This window comes from Manis javanica, chromosome 3 (assembly GCF_040802235.1).
Source record: "Manis javanica isolate MJ-LG chromosome 3, MJ_LKY, whole genome shotgun sequence".
Classification (NCBI taxonomy): Eukaryota; Metazoa; Chordata; class Mammalia; order Pholidota; family Manidae; genus Manis; species Manis javanica.
The window spans coordinates 12,827,546-12,847,296 of NC_133158.1; the positions used below are offsets into that span (position 1 = coordinate 12,827,546).

The following is a 19,751-nucleotide window of genomic DNA, read 5'->3' on the forward strand; positions in this document are numbered from 1 at the left end:
CAGGTGCAGGGCTAAGTACATTAGCCACAATTTTTCACTTAATCTTCATATGATCCAATAAGAATGCCATCATCTCCACATTGCAGATGAGGATACTGAGACTCAGAGAGGATAAAAAATGAAACTGTTCAAAATCATTCAGTTAATAAGTGACGGGGCTGGGATCTTGACCCCCAAGCCCTTGCTCTTCTGACTAGTATAATGCTGAGGAGGAGCAAGGGGTGGCCGGGGTTTGAGCAGGCGGGTAAGCACTGAGCCCACCCACACTGTGGGTAAGCCACTCCGCGTCACAGCCGTTCTGAGGCCGGTGCTCCCCTGGGGGTGCTGGGTGCAGGTGTAGGTGGCATGGTTGACCTGTGGCCTTCTTTATATCACATCTACCATGTATATCCTCATGCTTTTTTTCCCATGTGCTTTTAAAATCTATTACTTCAGTATTAAAGCAGAGGAAGGTAAAGAAGCTTTCCTTTCCCAAAGAGCCATACCGTTTATAAATGTCAGAAAACGTGGTTTCTGGAAGCTCCTCAGGAGGGCTGTTCTTCCACTGGCACCCCAGGCACTAGCAGCCAAAGCTCAACCATCTTTCTAGGGTGCTTGTGAAAGAACCATTCTTGGAGTCGATGGCCTTTTCTTCTGGGCTTGGTATGTGGGGCTCTCACCAATTCCCCCCGTCCAGTCCACCCTCCTTCCCTCACATCGCAGCTTATTTCTCCTGCAGGGGTCAGGAGTTCAGCGTTCTAAGAGGGCTTTCCTTGCAGAATGCAAGTCTACCCAGCCGGCAGTGTATTCTGTCTCCTCCAGCTGCCTAAGGATGGCAGCACGGTCATGTCAAGCGACGTCCACGTGGGTGTCTGTGAGGGAAAGAGGCGGGTTTCCTGAGTGACTCTGGTCCCTCAATAGCAAATGTACCGAGACAGTGAGCCGTGAATGTGAAACGAACCTTGAAAGCACTCAAAGTTAGGAGCACCTGGGAGATACACTTTGGAGATTGTGAGGAAGAGGAAGGAGAGAAGAAGGATATTTGAATTCCTGCCTTCTGGGCAGCCCAGAGTTTCACAGCCTCAGTCCATCCTTTGAGCCTAAGCCAACCCAAAAGCATAAATTCTGTCCTTTGCACCCACTGTACATACATATTGAATATTTATATAAAACAATAACCACTGTATTTGCTACCCATTTCAATGTTTTGGAAGCACTGTTCATATGAACTGACTTGTTTAATCTTACTCAAGCAACAGAACAACTCAGCTAATGAGATGTGGTGATTTAAATATCTTTTTGCAAATGAGGAGACTAAGGCAACGAAAGTTCAATGACTTGCCAAGGTCAGCACTGGCAAATGATGGGAGTTTAACTCAAGCCCAGGTGCCCTGAGTTGCACCCTCACGTTTCTTCCCTGACAGGGAAAGGGTGTTTGGTATCATATTCATTCAGAACAAAAACACACTCTGTCTTTCTCTTCTTCCTGTGTCTCCGGTTGCTCGGGGTCTCTCCTCTCTCCTCTCTTTCTCTCCCTTTCCTTCCCTTCCCTCCCCTCTTTCTCTTTCTCTCCCTCAACTTGGACTTATGTTTACTCCAGGGTGAAATGTGCAGGAATGCTTCATTATAAGGTGATCTCACCTACAACGTGATGCTGTGACAGAGACCACATAAGGGACACTGCAATGAGACCTCAGTAAGTTACTCTGGAGCCCCGGGCTGGTGGCATGCCCTGCCTGCTCCCTCTCAACAGGCAGGGCTCTCACTGGAGCAGCATGTAGGATGGCCTCCCACGACAGTGTAGGCTCACCCATGGGGACAGATGGCCCAGGGCACACAAAATCAAGGTCGAACCCCTAGTCTTTCGGGGCTTCTCCTGGTGACGGCTTCACATTTATCACCCTTTCATTTATTTGCCTGTCTAATGTCCTTTCCCCCACTTGACTGTGCCATGTAACACATAAGGACTATAAGGACTGTGTCTGCCTTGTTAATCACTGTCTGCTCTGTTCATAGCACAGTGTCAGGCATGGGGTGATTTCTGACAAGTATGTGGGGCATAAATAAATGAAGGAAGGACTGACGGAATAGCAATAGCTTGATAATGCTATTCTCCTCAGTAACACTTGCGTTTTGAAAGGGTATTCTAATCAAGGATGCACATTAACCTCGTTAGACTCTTCACACGGAGAGGGTTCCACATGGAGGTGCGTGCTGGAGGGAGCATGAAGAGGGGTGCAGCTTTCCAGAGTTTCTTAGATGGTACCCAGAAAATGCCACAGCATTAAATCAGTCTCACCACTCAAACCAAGAGTGACTGGTCCTCAAAGACCACAACTTTGAGGAAGCTGAGAAAAAAGGCAGTTGAGGTGTGATTTCATTCCCCCCAAACGTCCTCCTTTTGGGCCTCTGCTTACTGTATCCTCAGTGCAAGGCAAACCACCTGGAAAGCCAAGTTCTAGAACAATAAAAAATCTAAACCAACTGCTGGCCCTGCTGGGTCTCTCTGATATTAGAATTAAGTCACTTTTTTCATTTTATTCAAACCAAAGAAGCTTTCTGGCAGGGTGTCAGGTTTTAAGCAGAAATGTCAGTCAAGGGCTCACTGAAGCCGAGGTCTGAGCAAACTTGAATCAATTTATGCTTTGGGTAAAATTCATATGGAATTTAGTGGTTTGATGGGTCTATTTGTTAAATGTTCCTCATTTTTCATTTCCTGGACTAAAACTCTACAAAGAGCTGTATATAAAATCAACATCAGGGGCCAATTTGAAATCTTCTGCACAAAGTGAGGCTACATCTGTACATGAGTATAAGGCGCATACTAGAATGATTTTACTCCCCACTATGAGAGCAGAAAAGAATTTGAACATATTCTAAGCTCTAGCTCAAACCTTGATCTATGATCCAAAACTAACCCCATTAACAATAATAACCTTTATTTAACATTTAGTATGTATCAGGCTCTGCTATGCACCTTACATTATTACATTTGATTCCACAAAGTAGATTTTATTATTTGCTCTGTGTGACAGAAAATGATACAGAGGTTCAGACACATGCACCAGCTTGCCAGCCAGCAAAAACCAAGATCGAAAGCTAGAAAATTTGCTTCCACAACCCCTCCCCTTATCATTGGTCAGGGACTGGTTAGGTAATGAATCCAACATGCAGGAATTTAACAAGATCTCCACTGAAAATTTAGTTGGAGTTTCATACCCTGTACAGCAGCTTTCAGAAGCCCATTTTGGTGGCAAGGATAGGTAAGCTATATAGTAGAATTTGGTTTTATCCTTCCAGTTGCTGGTGTACGAGAAAGTATTAGGATAATACCTGGAAAACACAGTCTCCAAATGCTTTTGGTTTGTACCAGAACAAGGAACAGGTCAGGATTCTCTCTGACCCCTGAGAATTTGAAGGAATATTTAAATCACTTCTTTGCACTCTTAACATTTGGGTGGCGATACAACCAGGGATTACTGAGGAGTCCTAGAGCCATGAAGTTCAGAATAACAACAGGGCTGTAAGGAGATGCACCGATGGGGTCTGGCAGTCCTCATCTACCCACTAAACTATCGACAACTATACATTAGGTCTGCAACAGGCTTCAATCAAACCCTACTTAACCAACAAATATATGAAAAGATGCCAAATTCCAGTAACATGGATAGGAATGCAAATTAAATATTTTAAAAATATTATTTTGAGAAAAGTTCCTAAATTTGATAATATCAATCATAGTAATGGGGAGGGGATGCAGGTACTTTCTGAATAAAATATGGGCTGGAATGGCAGTTTAGAAAGCATTTTTTTAAAAATTAAAAATGTACATCACCTGTGAGCCAGAAATGCTCTTTTTGGTATCTACTATCAAGAAATATTTATACCTAGTCATAAGAATGTTCACAGCACCATCATTTGTATCCAAAGTGAAAACATGACTGAAAGGTAATACATCCATACCATGGACTGTTATATAGCTCATAAAAAAGTAGATTTCTATTTACTGACAATAAAAAATGTGTAAGACATACTATTAATTTAAAAAATCCACACAGCATGGTATCATCCAGTGATATTACCGCACACACACACACACACACAAAACCAGTGTAGAGAAGAAAAATAATAGAAAAATCCACACCAAACTCAAAGATTAGATTACTTCTGGGGAAACTCAAGCAACAGGGAGCAATGGTCATGGGTACCATCTATCATTCATCCACTCAACAAATATCACCCAGCACCTTCTATTCCAAGCACTGATGCTGCTTTGCAATAAAAAAAACACACACAAAGATCTATACAACCACGACACCTACATTCCAGCATTATTGTTTTGTTGGGCATGTTTATAGGACAATAATGTATTTATACATCATTTACATAGTCCAAAAAAGTAAAAGTAAATTAAGAAACTATTTTTATGTTAATAAAATGTCAAGCGACTCTTTATTTTGGCTTTTGATATTCCTTGCAAGGAGCCCTACTGGTGACTGCCATGTGGCTACTTCAGTGCCTCAAATGGTCTCCTTTGGATGACTGGCACACGCAGAGGTGCAGTGACAATCTCTCATAGCACAAAGACTTTCACAAAGTTGGCTCAATCCTTCTATTAACATTTTTTTGAGCATCATTAGATGCAAAGTATGAGTAAAGCCATATCTGATTATACATGTATTCACCAAAAAGACATGTATTAAGAATGGTCTTAGCAGCACTATTCATAACAGCCAACAACTGGAAGCTGCTGAGGTGCCAGTCAAATGCTGGAAAGATAAACAATGCACTATATTCACACAAAGGAATACTACACAACAATGGAAATCAATGCCATTAAACCATATGCAAAAATGTGAATGAGTTTCACCAGTATAATTGAATGGAGGAGCCTGGTACAAGAGTGACATGCTACATAATTCCATTTATATGACATTTAATAATCGGGGAAACCTAGACATCATCCTAGAAGTCAGGACAGTGGTTACCCCTGTGAGGCGGCAGCAGCTCAGGCACATTATGGAGGCTTCCGGCTGTGCTGGAGACATTCAGCTTCCTGCTCCGGGTGCTGGTTTTACGGCTATGCTGAATTTATGAAAAGTTGTTGAGTTTTTCAGTTATGATTTGTGACTTCTATAAGTACATTCTATTCCCATCGATACTTTCCAAAAACAAAACAAAACAAAATTAAAACATAAAGACTCTAATATCCAATCTGTGTTTTTCGAATCTCCTCTTTGGCCTTCCCTGGGCCTCCGTTTGAATATTTGTTGACATGGAAGAGGGATTTGCCCGCTGATCTGCGAGGGCCCTCCCAGCTGCATGGTTCTGTGTACTACCTCTTCCACTCCAACAATCCATTTCTGAAGCAATGAAAAAAAATTGAATGAGCCTTGGGTCATTTGCTATTTGAGTTTGTAAAAGGCTTATTGTATCACATGTCCTATTTTCAAGGCATTTGTTGTAAATTAAAGACACAATCAGTGAACAAAGGAAATTCTGTCTTCCAGGAAAATGCACATACCTAATTCTTCTCCAAAGTGCTTATGGGATAAGTGGGAATACTCCAAATGCTGTTTCTGCCAAGCCTCTTCCTGTCATGCCAATTCATATACCCTACAATGGGAGAGTCAGCAATTACAGAGGTGGGGCTGTTCCTGGTAGGAAGGAGGCAGGTACTGTGCTCATGACCTACCATTTGAATAGGCACTTCCTCTACAACGGGAGTTGGTTCGTAATTTTCCTCTTACTGCTACTGGAAGTCCTTGAATGGCAACATCACAGCTTGTACCCATTCACAACAGGAAAGTTTGATATCCGCAGACAATCTTGGCAAGAGAGGAGGAAAAGTCTAATCCTGTGTGTCAGCTTCCATATTAGAACTGGGAATATAATGTCTATAGTGTAAGACCATGCTGTAATCTTTACACAAGATCTTGGGTCCCAAGCAGGGAACCCTTTCCTAGTTACATCCAAACTTCACTGACATTTCCAAGGCAGGGACCCCAGGGAAGCCAATACTTTAAGGCCCCAAACAGGTACACTGTGTGAACCCTAATCCTAAAGAAAGGTACTTTGAGAATGGATGACAACCTCTGATGAGTGAGCTCATTGCAGACCCATTATCCTGATTATGTAGGAGAGCTGGGCCTCATGTCAATGGTAGTTTTTCACCAGAATGCTGAATTTAGCAGCTGAAAATAGTCAAGCACAAAATCTGATAGGGGTCTTAGGTTATCTAGGTTCTTGAATGATCAGAAATGAACAACCAGTTTTGTGGTTTTATTTCATTTTGTTTGGTTATTTATTTTTAATCAGTCCCCAGTCAGCACTTTTCAAAAAATGTAATAAAAATGAATGACTAAAAATGAAATAGACAGGCAAATGCAGGCCCCAATTTTTTATTACTAGTTTCAAGAGACATTATTCTGCCAAGTGGCTATAAAAGTTCATAAATGCTTCTTCTTGATCTGGGTGCTGGTCAAATAGATGTGTTTTAGTTCACGAAAATGTGTTGAGCTACATGCAACATCTGCACATATGCACTGTGGATTGGTAATGATCTGATTTTTAGGAGCACAGCTCACTGGAAGCTTTCTCATTCTCTCAAGAGCACAATTCTCTGGGAATAGAGTTAACACAATGCCCAAAATAAGGAAAAGGACCATGGGACAAGATATGTTGATGAGGACAGAAACTCAAGATTTCTCTCAGATACAAAGGTTTTAGCGATGAAGCAAGTTTTGGTGATGATGGGAGGAACCTACTATTTTTATAAGAGAACCAAGGAAATTCAAATAAATAACAAGATTAAGCATGCAGAAAGCACAAAGATTTTGGTCTATTGTGTTCAACCAATCCAGATGGTAATCAACAAGTATGCACCTTATGAGGTATTACAGCTCTCATTCCGGTCAACCTGGGGACAACAGATAGGTAAGGTGTCACTTCTTTCCACTAACTTCCTACTCACAAATTGCAGATGGAAAACCAATTTTTACAAAATCAACTTTCTTGTTTCACCAAGTACCAAATATAAAAGCTCATGTCAATATAATCACAGTTAATGATTCTTGAAACCACATTTAGGATGAGGGACAATTACAACAAAATATTAGGAAAATAAGTTGTAAAACAATTTACATAAAGTCACAGGAACAATTCCTCAGGGAAGCAAGCCAACCATTCTTGTATTGTTTCGGTATTTTGGAAAAGACACCAATTAAGTAGGTAAGACAAAAGACTCAAATTCTACAAGCATTTTAGTTTCCAGTCCAAGACAGCTGTTGGGTGATATCATCTATTGTAAGAATAGCCATGCGTGGAGAGAATTAGCAGATGAAAAGCAAGCAAACTCAATATGGGGTGTATAAACGTGCTTCCTCAGTCTTTTTCAATTTTCCTTACAGATAGACACACCTAAAAGTGAAGTTACATATGTGGATGTTTATATGAAGTATAAAGGACACAAGAAAGAGTCCGAGACATGAAAAACGGTGGAGGAAGATAAACATTTCAAGAGTCAGATCATGTTGCTGCTCCAATTCAGAGTCTCTAAGGAAATAGCTAGAAGGCTATTGAACTCCTAGCTTCCTCCCAAGGACTAAAGAGTTTGCTACAAGCATAGGAAGTGCCAAGAAAATACCAATTTGTGTCACACTAACATCTTTCTTAAGGCTGAATGTGGACTTCAGAAATGTAAACTTTGGGTTACAGTGAGCACAGACAGCCTTGAGGGCTTGATATTAGGTTCTTCAGGAGAATTGAGGGAAACCCAATAGGAGATCAAATTAGACACCCGCTAATTAGAAATGTAATGACACCAGAGTTTTACTTGCAATGAGTGGTGGGGTCAACTTTTCCCTGGCACCTGAGGTGAATGCAGAAAAATAGAATCCCCAAAACCATGTTTGGAAATTATCTCCCTGGAGACAGACAGAGACAGCAACTGCTGGAGGGAGGAAGAAAGGACAGCAGGCAAATCGAAGTGGGATTCTGTAAAGAAGACCTGTGGGAACAAATGGAAAGAGAAAGGCCTAACTTTCCTGCCTCAGGCAAAACAACCTTTGAAGGCTACCTTCCTCCTCACTGGTGGAGTTCCATTGCTTAGGATAATCAGCAAATGCCTTATACATATTTAAAACTTTCCTTTCTGGGTTTATCATTTCCACCGAGGCAGCTTCCTGCAAACTTAAGTAATGAATGTAAAATGATACTCCTCTGGGAGGTTGTAAAGACAATCTAAGAACAAGTCATTTCAGAGTCACAAACTTCACCCGCCGGAGATCATTTCCATTGCATAATGTGCTTACCCTTGAAACATTCATTGTTTCCCTCTTACCCAGTTGTGTCATTATTTTACTTACCTCATCAGGGGAAATCATTGTTTAAAAACTGAATATAAACGGTGGAATCGTTTTCTACTTATCTTTTCCAGGGTAACAGCTTCCCTCCCAACTTCCCGCCACAGAAGGGTTAGCCCCATGTGGGTGATGAATTGCGCCAAAGAGTCTGATAGTCCCAAAGAGGAATGTGAGTAAAAATAACTAGCTGATTACCAATAGGGAACAAATTGACCACTTGAGAATTCAGTGGCTAGAATGACAAATGAGAATATGGAAAGTCTCCTCAAGAGACTACAGTTTCTGATTAGTCCAAGGACGATGGCCACTTGCCGTGCCTCTTCACTCTCCCTGCTGTGTGATGATTTACATCTGATTGGACATCGTTTTGTATTTGGGGTAGTCATTTCTGAAAGGGTGGTTGGAAGACTTTGAAGTACTTAATTATAACCAGGAGGCATTTGGGGGCTGAGCAGTGAAATGGAAGATGCTGTGTCTTAGACTGTGGAATACCCATGTCTGCTTGGTTTGGTCTGGTTCTTCATTCCATCACCCCATAAGGCGGCCTTCCAAAGTTTTTTGGACTCCGGAAGAAAATAAAAATGTTCTTCGCCAAGCGAACCACATTCAAGGCAAATTTAGGGATTTCAATATGTGGCTAGACTGGGCTTTCTGTTAATAGTCAACTACCAAAAATAGAAATAATTTGGGAGTCCTTTGAAGAGAGGCCATTTTTCTTAGCCCTCACTCTAACAATCTGTCAAGTGAGTGAGGGTATATAATGAACTGTAGACATGCTGGCTGTCCTCAGAAAGCTCAAATAGACCAGCAGTGCTAAATCATATATGTATGAAGAGATAAAACAGGACTGTCAACCATTAGCCCCCAATGGGCATAGCCGCATGGGTAAGAATTAAGAGGAGAAATAGAGGTATTTTAAGTTATGTAATCAGGATAGGTTTCAGGGAGGATGATATAACCAGGCTTTGAAGGATAGACAGAATTATAGCAAATTTTGGGGGGAGAACTGCTTTAATGAACAATAGTACTATCTGGATTTTTTTTTTTTTTTATGATTTGGTGCTTAGTGAGTAGAGTGGTTTGTCTTGTCAAAGGGGTCTGGGAAGATGAGTCTGGACATAAGTTTCCTATGAATGAATGGGCCTTTAACACCAGGCAGGGAATTAGGTTTGGTCTTAAGAGCAATGGACGAATATTAAGATTCTGAGTAGAGTTAGAACTATTTTAGAAGTTTGTTATCTGTATTGGATGAAAAAGAAAAGGCAAAACAATGTTCTCTGGAACTTCACCAATAGTTAAAAGCAACAGATGAGACTACCAATATGATTCTTTGGCTTTGACACCTGTGCTATGGAAGAGAAGAATGAGTAACACAGTGCCAGGCACACAGGTGACTCAATGAACATTGCCGAATGGGTGAATGAAGCTGTAGTTATTTAGAGCCAGAGTTCTATTATTTGCAACAATAACAGCAAATAACTCTTATTGCTGAGCTTGCGAGGTTAACGCAGCCCTCTCAAGAGGCAGCAATGAATAATTTGAGGAGAAGATTAGGAGTTACGTGAATTTAGGATTTAATATCACCTTCTTAGGTCTGTATTTCCTCACCTGAAAAGATAAGGGTATGTTTTATGTCTGAGCTCTAACTGTAGGAAGTTTGTATGTGTGTTTTTTGGGAAGAAGCCATACTTAGCTTGTGTCAGATGCACAGAGGAGTCCACATCCAAGACAAGGTTAAGGACCTGTGGATTATGTTCCTTTTTAACTATAAGAGGTTGTGATTCTGAGAGTCCAAGGATGACTTTACTCCCTGGATGGACAATCAGAGCATCTGACACCAGAGCTCTGCCAATTTTGTCACCTTGTAGGAGGCACATGGCTGATTGGTTTGATTGAAAGGAGGAAAGGATTTTACTCCTAATTGTCAACCCAGTCTCATATTCCCCAGCAATTTAAGGATCATTACTGATATGGCCAGTCATGCTGGGTTGTAACTGACCATCAAGAGAAGAACCAGTGAAAGGCCCTTGCTTCCATCAGAACATGACATTGGCAACATGTAACCACAGATACAGTTCTTTTTTGTAGAATTTTTTTTTCTATTTCTACTTCCTTTCTTTATATGTACTCTGTCATTAGGTCATTGGAAAGAATAACTAGTTAATGATGGGGAAAGGCACTTGGGAAGATGAAATACTTTCACTCTTAAGGCTATTGTTCAAAAACAATATGCAGTAATATTTTTGTTGAACAGACACATTCAGTAGTTGCTTGGATTTGGGTACTTGTCAATAATGATAGGATGCTGACCAGCTGAAATACGAGCAGTTAAAGAGAAGTTATCATTTCCCAGAAGCTATTGTCAGTGTAAAACTCCAGAATGGAGAGCTAGTCCTGGCAATTTACAGTGAGGCAGGACTCTTAATGACTTTTGGCTTAATGTTTTAATGAACAGAGATCTGAGGTAATTATGTAATAAGGAAATCTCAAGAAAAGATTAAGCTCTAATCAAAATAAATTATTTTTAGATTCATTTTAATAAATTCAACCCTGTTTCCCTTTATTTATACCAAAAAGAAATTCATTGTGGTAACCTGATTCCTATCACTGAAAAAAAGAATGGGTTTTGTATTTTACTATAGTAAGTTGCAAATAGCAACTTAGAGGAAACCATATACAAGCAAGACTAGCTATTCTTGGTAAGAAAAAATTTGCCTATAAATGTCAGTAAATTTATTTTCTCTTTTTGACTGGGCACCTGTCAGGTTTAACTGAAGAGCTGATTAGGACCATTAAAAAAACTAAAATGGCAATGTTATGAAAAATGACAGTGAAATTTATTATAATTTAATTTTCTTTCTGTTCTTCCTCCCTCTCAATTTCTTCTACTCTAAATAGTAACAATGCTCCTTACTCTTCATTAAGCAACCTAAACTGAGAGAAGACACTTTACTACAAGAAAATGCATTAAGAACTCTAGTTTACTTCACTTAAAGTACTTCACTTGTCAATGAGTCAAGAGCATTCTATTTAGTACCTAACTATTCTATACTTGTCCGTATGTTAACATTTTCTCTCTTCAGCATTACAGTAGAAACTTCTGCTCCATCTGTAATTTTCTTTCTTCCCTGACAACATTATTTGTGACAACAATGAAAAAAAGTACCTAGCACCACCAAAATCTCTGTCTTCCCCTGAGCACAGTAATGTATTTCCAATTGCCTGTGAATGAAACTTACGGGTTAACTCTGGAGCCCAGCGTAAAGCCATAACCTACTGTAGATTATAAGTAACAAAATGTTTAGTTTAATCTCCCAGGGTTTCAGCAATAGGAAGTACCCAATATAAACTTCTTAAGTGGAAATATGTCCCAAATTATAGTCATTCTGCATTTTAAAGTTGTATGGGACTCTATCGTATATCCCCAGTGGGGGTCCTGTGGTTTCCCAAACTCTAATCTTCTCCCTTATCATTGCTTATGTTCTGAGAAGAGTTGGCTCAATGTATATTTATTGTGATATTGATTTGTTATTCTAAAAATGATTACTGCATATAATGGATGTTTTTAACATACTGAACTGATTCTACTAGTAGAATCTAGGGTAAAACTGGGGTCAGATTCTCATCATGGCAACCAGCAATAGGGACAATGTGGAGACAGTTACAAAGGATAAAAACTAGGCTTATCTCCACTGAACTCTGACTTTTGGAAGATGAGATGATCTGACTGTAGATTTAACCCAAGTTAAAAACACAGAGCATGTATTAAATGCCTTTAACCATTTAGGTTATAGTATGTTTAAGAGTCAAAAAGCATATTTTCTGGGTCCTATGGAATCTCTGGCATTTTCATGTCAAGACTAATTGTACATTAGTTGCCTGGCAGATGTTAATGAATCCTGTATTATGGTTAGAATCACTGCTGGAAACTTTGGAATTTTTGTGGTGGCTCTTTTTAGGCATCTGAAACACACCATGATAATTCACTGAATTCTCCAGAAATGTTCCTTTCTACTTGTGGATGTAATTTCTCACTGCAGAGACGTTACGTCTTGAATGTTTCATGGTGACTTCAAGAGATTAGAGGTTAAATTCATTCCAATGGCCATGGTCTAATGGGCTTTTGAGATACAGGCTGAACTCTAAGGGATTTGGGGGCTCCTCATTCACTCCCCACAACTATACCTCCTTCCGAGTGTGGTTCTCTCCACTCTGCAACTAAGATCCAGGGAAGTTAACGATTCATCCACAAAGACACAACTAATATATGATCAACCCAAATTTGTTTCATTGATTTAAAATCTTGGAAACTTTCTATTAGGCTATACCCTAAGAATCTGCCTTGGAGGCTCTGCAAACAAGGAAAACACTTAGCTGTGAGTGGGAGAAGTAAAAGTGAGACAATGTATCTATATTGTTGCAGTTCATATGTGTCTGTGTTTTAGTTTCATCCCTGTTACTATGTTTCTCTAACAAGTCACTGTTTCACGTTTCTCATTTCCTCACTTTGGGGTGGGAAGACTGAATGCATTAGTTCAACGGCATGCATTCTTAGAGCTGTTGCTGAAGAATTCTAACGTGTGTCTTTACAGCATCATTTGTAAAAGTCTAAAAAAAGCATTCCATCTTGGGGGTCTCCTTTTCGAGATCCTTCCCCTCTCTTACTTGTAAATTTGAGAATTCCCAGAATTCACCCAACACCCTTTGTTCTTCTCCAGCACTGCTTTCTCCTTGAGTGGTCTCACACTTTCCTAGCTCATTTTAAAGTCTGTTTTGTCTGGTATTCATATCGCCACATCACATCACTTATGGTTGATATTTGCATGGTACATCTTTTTCCATCCATTTGCTTCCAAACTATTTTATCTTTGAATCTGAATTGTTGCCTGTAGACAGTATAGAGTTGGACCATGTTCTTTTTTTAATATGATCTGATAATCTCTGCCTTTTGATTAGACTGTGTCATCATCCATATTAAGTGGTATTATTTGATATGGCTGAATTTATATTTGCCGCTGTGCTTTTGGTTTTCTATGTCTTAAAGCTCTTTGTTCCTCTTTAACTGCCTTTCTTTGTATTTAATAGGTATTTCCTAGTGTAACATTTAAATTTCATTAGTGACTTTTTATTTTATCTTTAAAAAAATTCCTAGTGGTTATTCAACTTAAAATATACATCTTAGTTCACCATAAGCTGCTTCATATTTATACTAACTTCATTCCAGTGAAACACAGAAACTTTACTCCTATATAGCTCTTCAGTTGTTGAAGAGGCTACTCTTACCCCAATAAATGGTCTTGGTACCCCCACTGAAAGTCAATCGACCATAGATGTTTGGGTTTATTTCTGAAACCACCATTCTTTTCCAGTTGTCTGTGTGTGTATCCTTATGCCAGTACCACACTGTTTTAATTACTGTAGTCTTGTAAGTTTTGAAATCATAAAATTTGAGTCTTCTAATTTTACTTTTTCAATATTGTTTCATCTATATGGTGCCCTTTACAAATCCACAGGATTTTGAGGACTGGCTTTTCCATTTATGCAAAAAGGCCATTGGAATACTAAGGATAAACTGAATTTGTAGGTTGCTTTAGAGAATGTTAACATCTTATCAACTTGAATCTTCTAATCCATGAACACAGAATCTCTTCCCATTTAAGCAAAATTTCTTTCAGCAATGTTTTATAGTTGTCAATTAACAAGTCTTTCACACCCTTAGATAAATTTATTCCTATATATTTTATTATCTCAGATGCTATTATGAGTGGAATTATTTTAATTTCCTTTTCAGATTGGTCATTGCTGTTGCATAGAAACATAACTGATTTTCCTGGGTTGATTATGTACCCAACAACTTTGCTGAATTTACTAGCTCTAGTATTTTTTGCATGTGCATGTCTTTTGGGATTTTGTATATATAGAATTGTCATGTGCAAATAACAATAGTTTTACTTTTCCTATTTCATTAAATGGCTTTTTAAAAAATTCTTGCTTAATTGCTCTGGCTAGGGGTTCCAGTACATTGTGGAAAAGCAGTGGTGAATGCTTGCATCCTTGTCTTGTTCCTGATCTTAGGGGAAAAGCTCTCAGTCTTTCACCATTGAGTCTTATGTTAACAGTGGATTTTTGGTTCATGTCCTATATCATATTTAAAATGTTCTATTCTATTCTTATTTTATGACTATTTTTACAATGAAATGATGTTGAATTTCATTCAGTTTGATGTCAAATACTTTTTCTGCACCTACAGAGATGATAAAATGATTATTCCTAGTTCTATAAATATTGTGTATCACATTAACTTCATATGTTAAACCACCCTTGCCTCCCGAGGATAAATTCCACTTGGTCATGTTATATAACTCCTTTTAGCCTGCTGTTGCATTTGATTTGCTAGCATTTTGTTGTGGTTGTTCGCATCTCTACTTATAAGGGGTATTAGCCTGTAGTTTCCTTTTCTTGTAGTATTTTCTGTCTGATTTTATCAAAGTAACACTGGCCTCATAGAATGTGTTAGGAAATATTCCTTCCTCTCAAATTTTTATGAGTTTAAGAATGACTGAAGTTAATTTTTCTTTAGTGTTTGGCAGAATTCACCAGTGGAGTCACCTGGTCCTGGCTTTTCATTATATGAGATGTTTTATTTAGTGATTCAAACTATACTTGTTCTAGATCTGTTGAGATTTGCTGGATTTTCCTGAATCACTTTTGGTAATTTGTGTGCTTTTATAAATATTTACATTTCTTCTAGGTCATCTAATATGTTGGCTTACAAATGTTCAAAATATTCTCTTATAATCCTTTTTCTATAAATTGGTAGTGATATCTCCACTTCTATTTCTTAATTTAGCTACTTGTATCTTTTCCTTTTTCTTAGTATAGCTAAAAATTGCCAACATTTTAAAAAATCTTTTCAAAGAACCAACTACTGGTTTCATTGGTTTTATTTTCTATTCTCCACTTCATTTATCTCTGCTCTAATCTTTATTATTTCCTTCCTTCTGCTACCTTTGGGTTTAGTTTTTCTTTTTCTATTCCTTACAGTATTAGGTTAAGTTATTGTTTTGAGATATTTCTTGATTTTTTAATGTAAGTATGTAAAGCTCTAAATTTCCTTCTGAGCACTGCTTTCACTGCATCCTGTAAGTATGGGTATGTTGTGTTGTCATTTTCATTCCCAAAATAATTTCCAGTTTCCCTAGTGGTTTCATCTTTGACCCAATGGTTAAGGGTATGTTGCTTAATGCACATATACTTGTGAATTTTCCAGTTTTCTTTATGTTATTCATTTTTAGCTTCATCCCATTGTGGTTATTTTCTAGGTGATTACTGTGGGGATTACAGTTAAGACATTAAATGTATATCAATCTTGATGGAACTGATACCAATTTAGCTTTGATAGCATATATTAACTCTGGTCCTATCCAGTCCTTCCACTCATCTTTATGTTTTTGCTGTCACAAATAACAGCCTTGTATATTGTATGTCCATTAAATTTGTTATAGTTGTATGCATTTGCCTTGTAAATCATATAGAACACAAAGAGAGGTGCAACATGCCAAAAATACAATAAAACTAGATTACCTCTACTCTGGTAGGACTGTACTTGTAGGACTCCTTTTACCATTTTTAAAAGGGCAAGTCTAACAGTAATAAACTCCCTTAGCTTTATTCTTAGAGTGTCTTAATTTCTCCTTCATTTTTGTCAGGATAGGTTTGTCAGATAGAGTTCCCCATTGGCAATTCTTTTTTTTTAAATTTCAGCATTATATCATCTCACTGCCTTTCAGCCTCTATGATGTTAGAGGAGAAATCATTAATCTTACTGGGGAATCCTTGTGCATGATGAGTCTCTTCTCTCTTGCTACTTTCAAGATTCTTTGTCTCAGCTTTTGACTGTTTGATTAGAAAGTTTCTTGGTATAATCTCTTTGAGTTTATTCTGTTTAGAGTGTTCTGACTTCCTTAGATGTGTTTAGCTATGTATTTCATCAAATATAGGAAGTTTTCCATTGTTATTTCTTCATCTATTTCTCTTCCCCTTTCTCTCTCTCTTCTTCTAGGACTTCCATAAGGCCAATGTTAGTACTCTTGGTAGTGTTCTCTAGGTTCCTTAGGCACTGCTCATTTTGCTTCACTCTTCTCTTTCTGCTCCTCAAACTGATCATTTCAATTGCCTTCTTTTCAAGTTTTCAGATTCTCCCTGGGCCTTCTTAAATTTGCCACTTAATCCCTTTTTCATTTTAACTTTTGTATTTTTCAGCATTTCTATTCAGTTTCTTTAAAAAACTTCTATATCTTCACTTATATTCCTTCTTTTCATTCACTATTCTCCCAATTTCCTTTACAGTCTTTGTCCATTGATTTCTTCAGCTGTTCACATGTAATAATACAGACAATTTAAAGTCTTGTTTGGTATGTCCAGTGTCCAGGCTTCCTCAGAGATAGTTTTGTCAATTTTTTTCCTGTGTGCACAGGCAACATATTTCTGATTCTTTGTATGCTTTGTAATTTTTTGTTGAGAAATGGACATTTCCAATATCACAGAGTGGTAACTCTAGGAATCAAATTCTTCTCTTTCACTAGGGAGTTCTGATGTTGCTTGTAGAGGGTGTAGTTGTTTAGTGACTTCTCTAAACTATTTTTATAAGGACTTTATTCCTTGTCATGTGTGATCACTCACTGAAGTCTCTGTTCTGTTATCACAGAAGTTAGGTAGGGGCCTGACTGAGAATTCTTTGAGTACATGGATCTCATAAAGAAAGAAAAAACAAAACCACCATTCTGTTCTTTTAATCCCACTGACAAACACTGTCTGGTAAGCTACTTCAGTCTAAGAGGGCTAAAACAATGACCAATTCCTGAACTGATTCCTCAGTAATTTGTCAGGCAGATCAACACATATAATCCTGATCCTTAGAGGAAAATGTGCTTATTGTCCAATCTTACAGCTTCAAGGCACACCAGGAACATGGGCTGCCATCTCCTATAGCCACAAAACTGGGGAATGGAAGATGGTGACTTCTCTGTGAAATGCAAAATTCACGAATATTTACCAGCCTCTTACTTCATTAAACATGCCCCTGCACACTGCCACAGTGTGACTAGACTCTAGATTTCCAAAGTAGTTGATTCTTACTATTAATGTTTTCTCAATAGTTTCCCCCCACCCAAGAGGTGGAACTGGTTCCTGTCATTTCCAACTCCATCACCTTCCATGGCACCAAGCTTTATTGTCTTTATAATTACATTTATTGACTCCTTGTTTTTGTGTGCAGATTCAAAATTACTGCCAGATGTCACTCTTTCCAGCCTAAAAAAACTTCCTTTTGCATTTCTTGTAAGGCATGTCCTGCTATCCACAAATCTTTTCAGCTTTTGTTTATCTGGGAATGTATTTAATTGTGCCTTCATCTTTAAAAGGGTTTTGCTGATTCTTGGTTGACAATTTTTTCTTTCATCACTTTAAGTATGTCTTCTCATTGCCTTCTGGCCTCTACTGTTTGTGACCAAAAGTTGGTTGTCTTGCTGAAGTTTCCTTTTAGGATATGAGTCATTTGTCCCTTTCTGCTTTCAAGATATTGTCTTTATATATGAATTTCAGTTATTTTACTAATATGGGGCTGTATGTGGTCATTTGTGTATATTCTACTTATCGAGCTTCTAAGTTGTAAAGGTTAATTTTTAAATTAAATTTTGGGAATTTTCAGGTATTATTTGAATATTTTTTGCCTCTTCTTTCTCCTTTCTTTCTACAACTTCCATTACACATTTGTTGCTTTGTTTAATGATGGCCTGTATTTCTCTGATGCTGTTAATTTTTCTTTATACTTTTCTGTTCATATTGCATGATCACTATTGATCTATCTTCAGATTTGCTGATCCTTTTTTTCTGTTAGTTAAAATCTACTTTTGAATTCCTCTAGTGAATTTTTCATTTCTGTTATTACTTTTCATACCAGAATTTCCATTTGGCCCATTTTAAAATTTCTGTCTCTTTATTGATATCATTATTGGGGGAGAGAGTGTCCTCATGCATCCCTTAATTCTTTAAACATGCCTTCATTTAGTTCTTTGAATATATTTATAATGGCCGCTTTATAGACTTTGTCTGCTAAGTCTAACATCTGGGTTCTTTCAAAATGCTATTGCCTTTTTGCTCTTTCCTGTTGTATAGGTGACACTTTTCTGTCCCTTTGGGTACCTTGCAAATTTTTTGTTGAAAACTGGACATTTTAGATAATATAGCCACTCTGGTATTGATTCCAGATTTGCCCCTGCCCCCAGAGGACAATATTTTTGCTATTATTTTCAATGTTATTGATTTATTTCTTTAGTTACTTGCCTGAACTAACTCTGTAAAGTCTTCTCTCCTCCAGTGTGGAGTCTCTTGTGTATCTCCTATTTATTCCCTTGCTTCTGTCTTTAGACTGTCTATTTAGGGGTTACTCATAGATTGGCATAAATTCTTATTGATCTTATTGATCAAAGATTATGCTTAAGACCTGATGGAAATTAGATTTTTGCCTTCACCACTGTGTATCTGAGTAGCATGGCAACTACCTTCACAGGTGTAGGAGCTTACATTTTTGTCTCCTTTTAACCTAGGGATTAGTAACTTTGAGCTTCCCTCTCCATTCACTCCTAAGAGACTGCAGCCTTGGGCATACAGTCTTCCAGACTACTAGAGATATATGTGATTTTATTTTTAAGTCTGCCTTCTTAGAACTTGCTCCTGGGTTGGAGTAGCTTATTGTTCTAACAGCAGTTAGAAGCTGTCCATAAGTCCCTAGTGCCATTTGTGATGGCTCTGTGTACAGCTTGGGAAATGTTTCCAAATATGCCCCATGTTCTCTTCCAATTGCTCCTGAGTGGGCACAACCTATTACTGTGTACAGCTTTTCCAACTCCCCAGGTTGATCCCAGGAGGGCTTTTCTTGGTTGTTTCTTCCCATGGTTCTCTCTGTTAAACTTACAATTCCTCTATTGTTTTACTCATTGCTACCAATATTGTGGAGCTGTAAGTATCCTCTTAATTGTTCTCTACCAAGATCTCCACTGCCCTAGGCACAGAAGTCACTGCGCTTTGTTCTGAATAAAATAATTCTCCACAGGCAGAATTGTAGTGGCCTACCTCTTTCATGGGCTAAAGCTCCATTCCACTACATAGGTATTCAGAATGGGGAGAGAAGCTCACTTCTCCAGAAGTAATCTCTCTGCTCTATGAGCAGAAATGGGTGAAGTGTGGGGACCCTTGTTTTTCCTCACTTGATCCTCCTCGCATGGGACTCCTGCTGTACCAGGAAGCTGTTCAAAACTGACTGAAGTCCAACATCAGTGGCATGCCACATCTGGCATACACCTTCTGTCCTACAACTGGGGGCTAGGTAGAGGAATGGAGCCCCAGTCC

General features: G+C 38.5%; 2 long non-coding RNA genes across 21 annotated transcripts in view; one reads left to right on the forward strand and one right to left on the reverse strand.

Annotated features, from left to right (window-relative positions):
• Positions 1–19,751, forward strand: part of LOC108391663 (uncharacterized) — a 284,047-nt gene that overhangs the window by 241,630 nt on the left and 22,666 nt on the right. For all 11 annotated transcript variants that reach the window (XR_012128935.1, XR_012128936.1, XR_012128937.1 and 8 more), the window contains one exon: positions 8,417–8,511. This is a non-coding gene — a long non-coding RNA (uncharacterized lncRNA). The remainder of the gene's footprint in view (positions 1–8,416; positions 8,512–19,751) is intronic.
• LOC118972528 (uncharacterized) overlaps positions 1–19,751 on the reverse strand; it is a 465,003-nt gene that overhangs the window by 235,152 nt on the left and 210,100 nt on the right. The window lies entirely within an intron of this gene.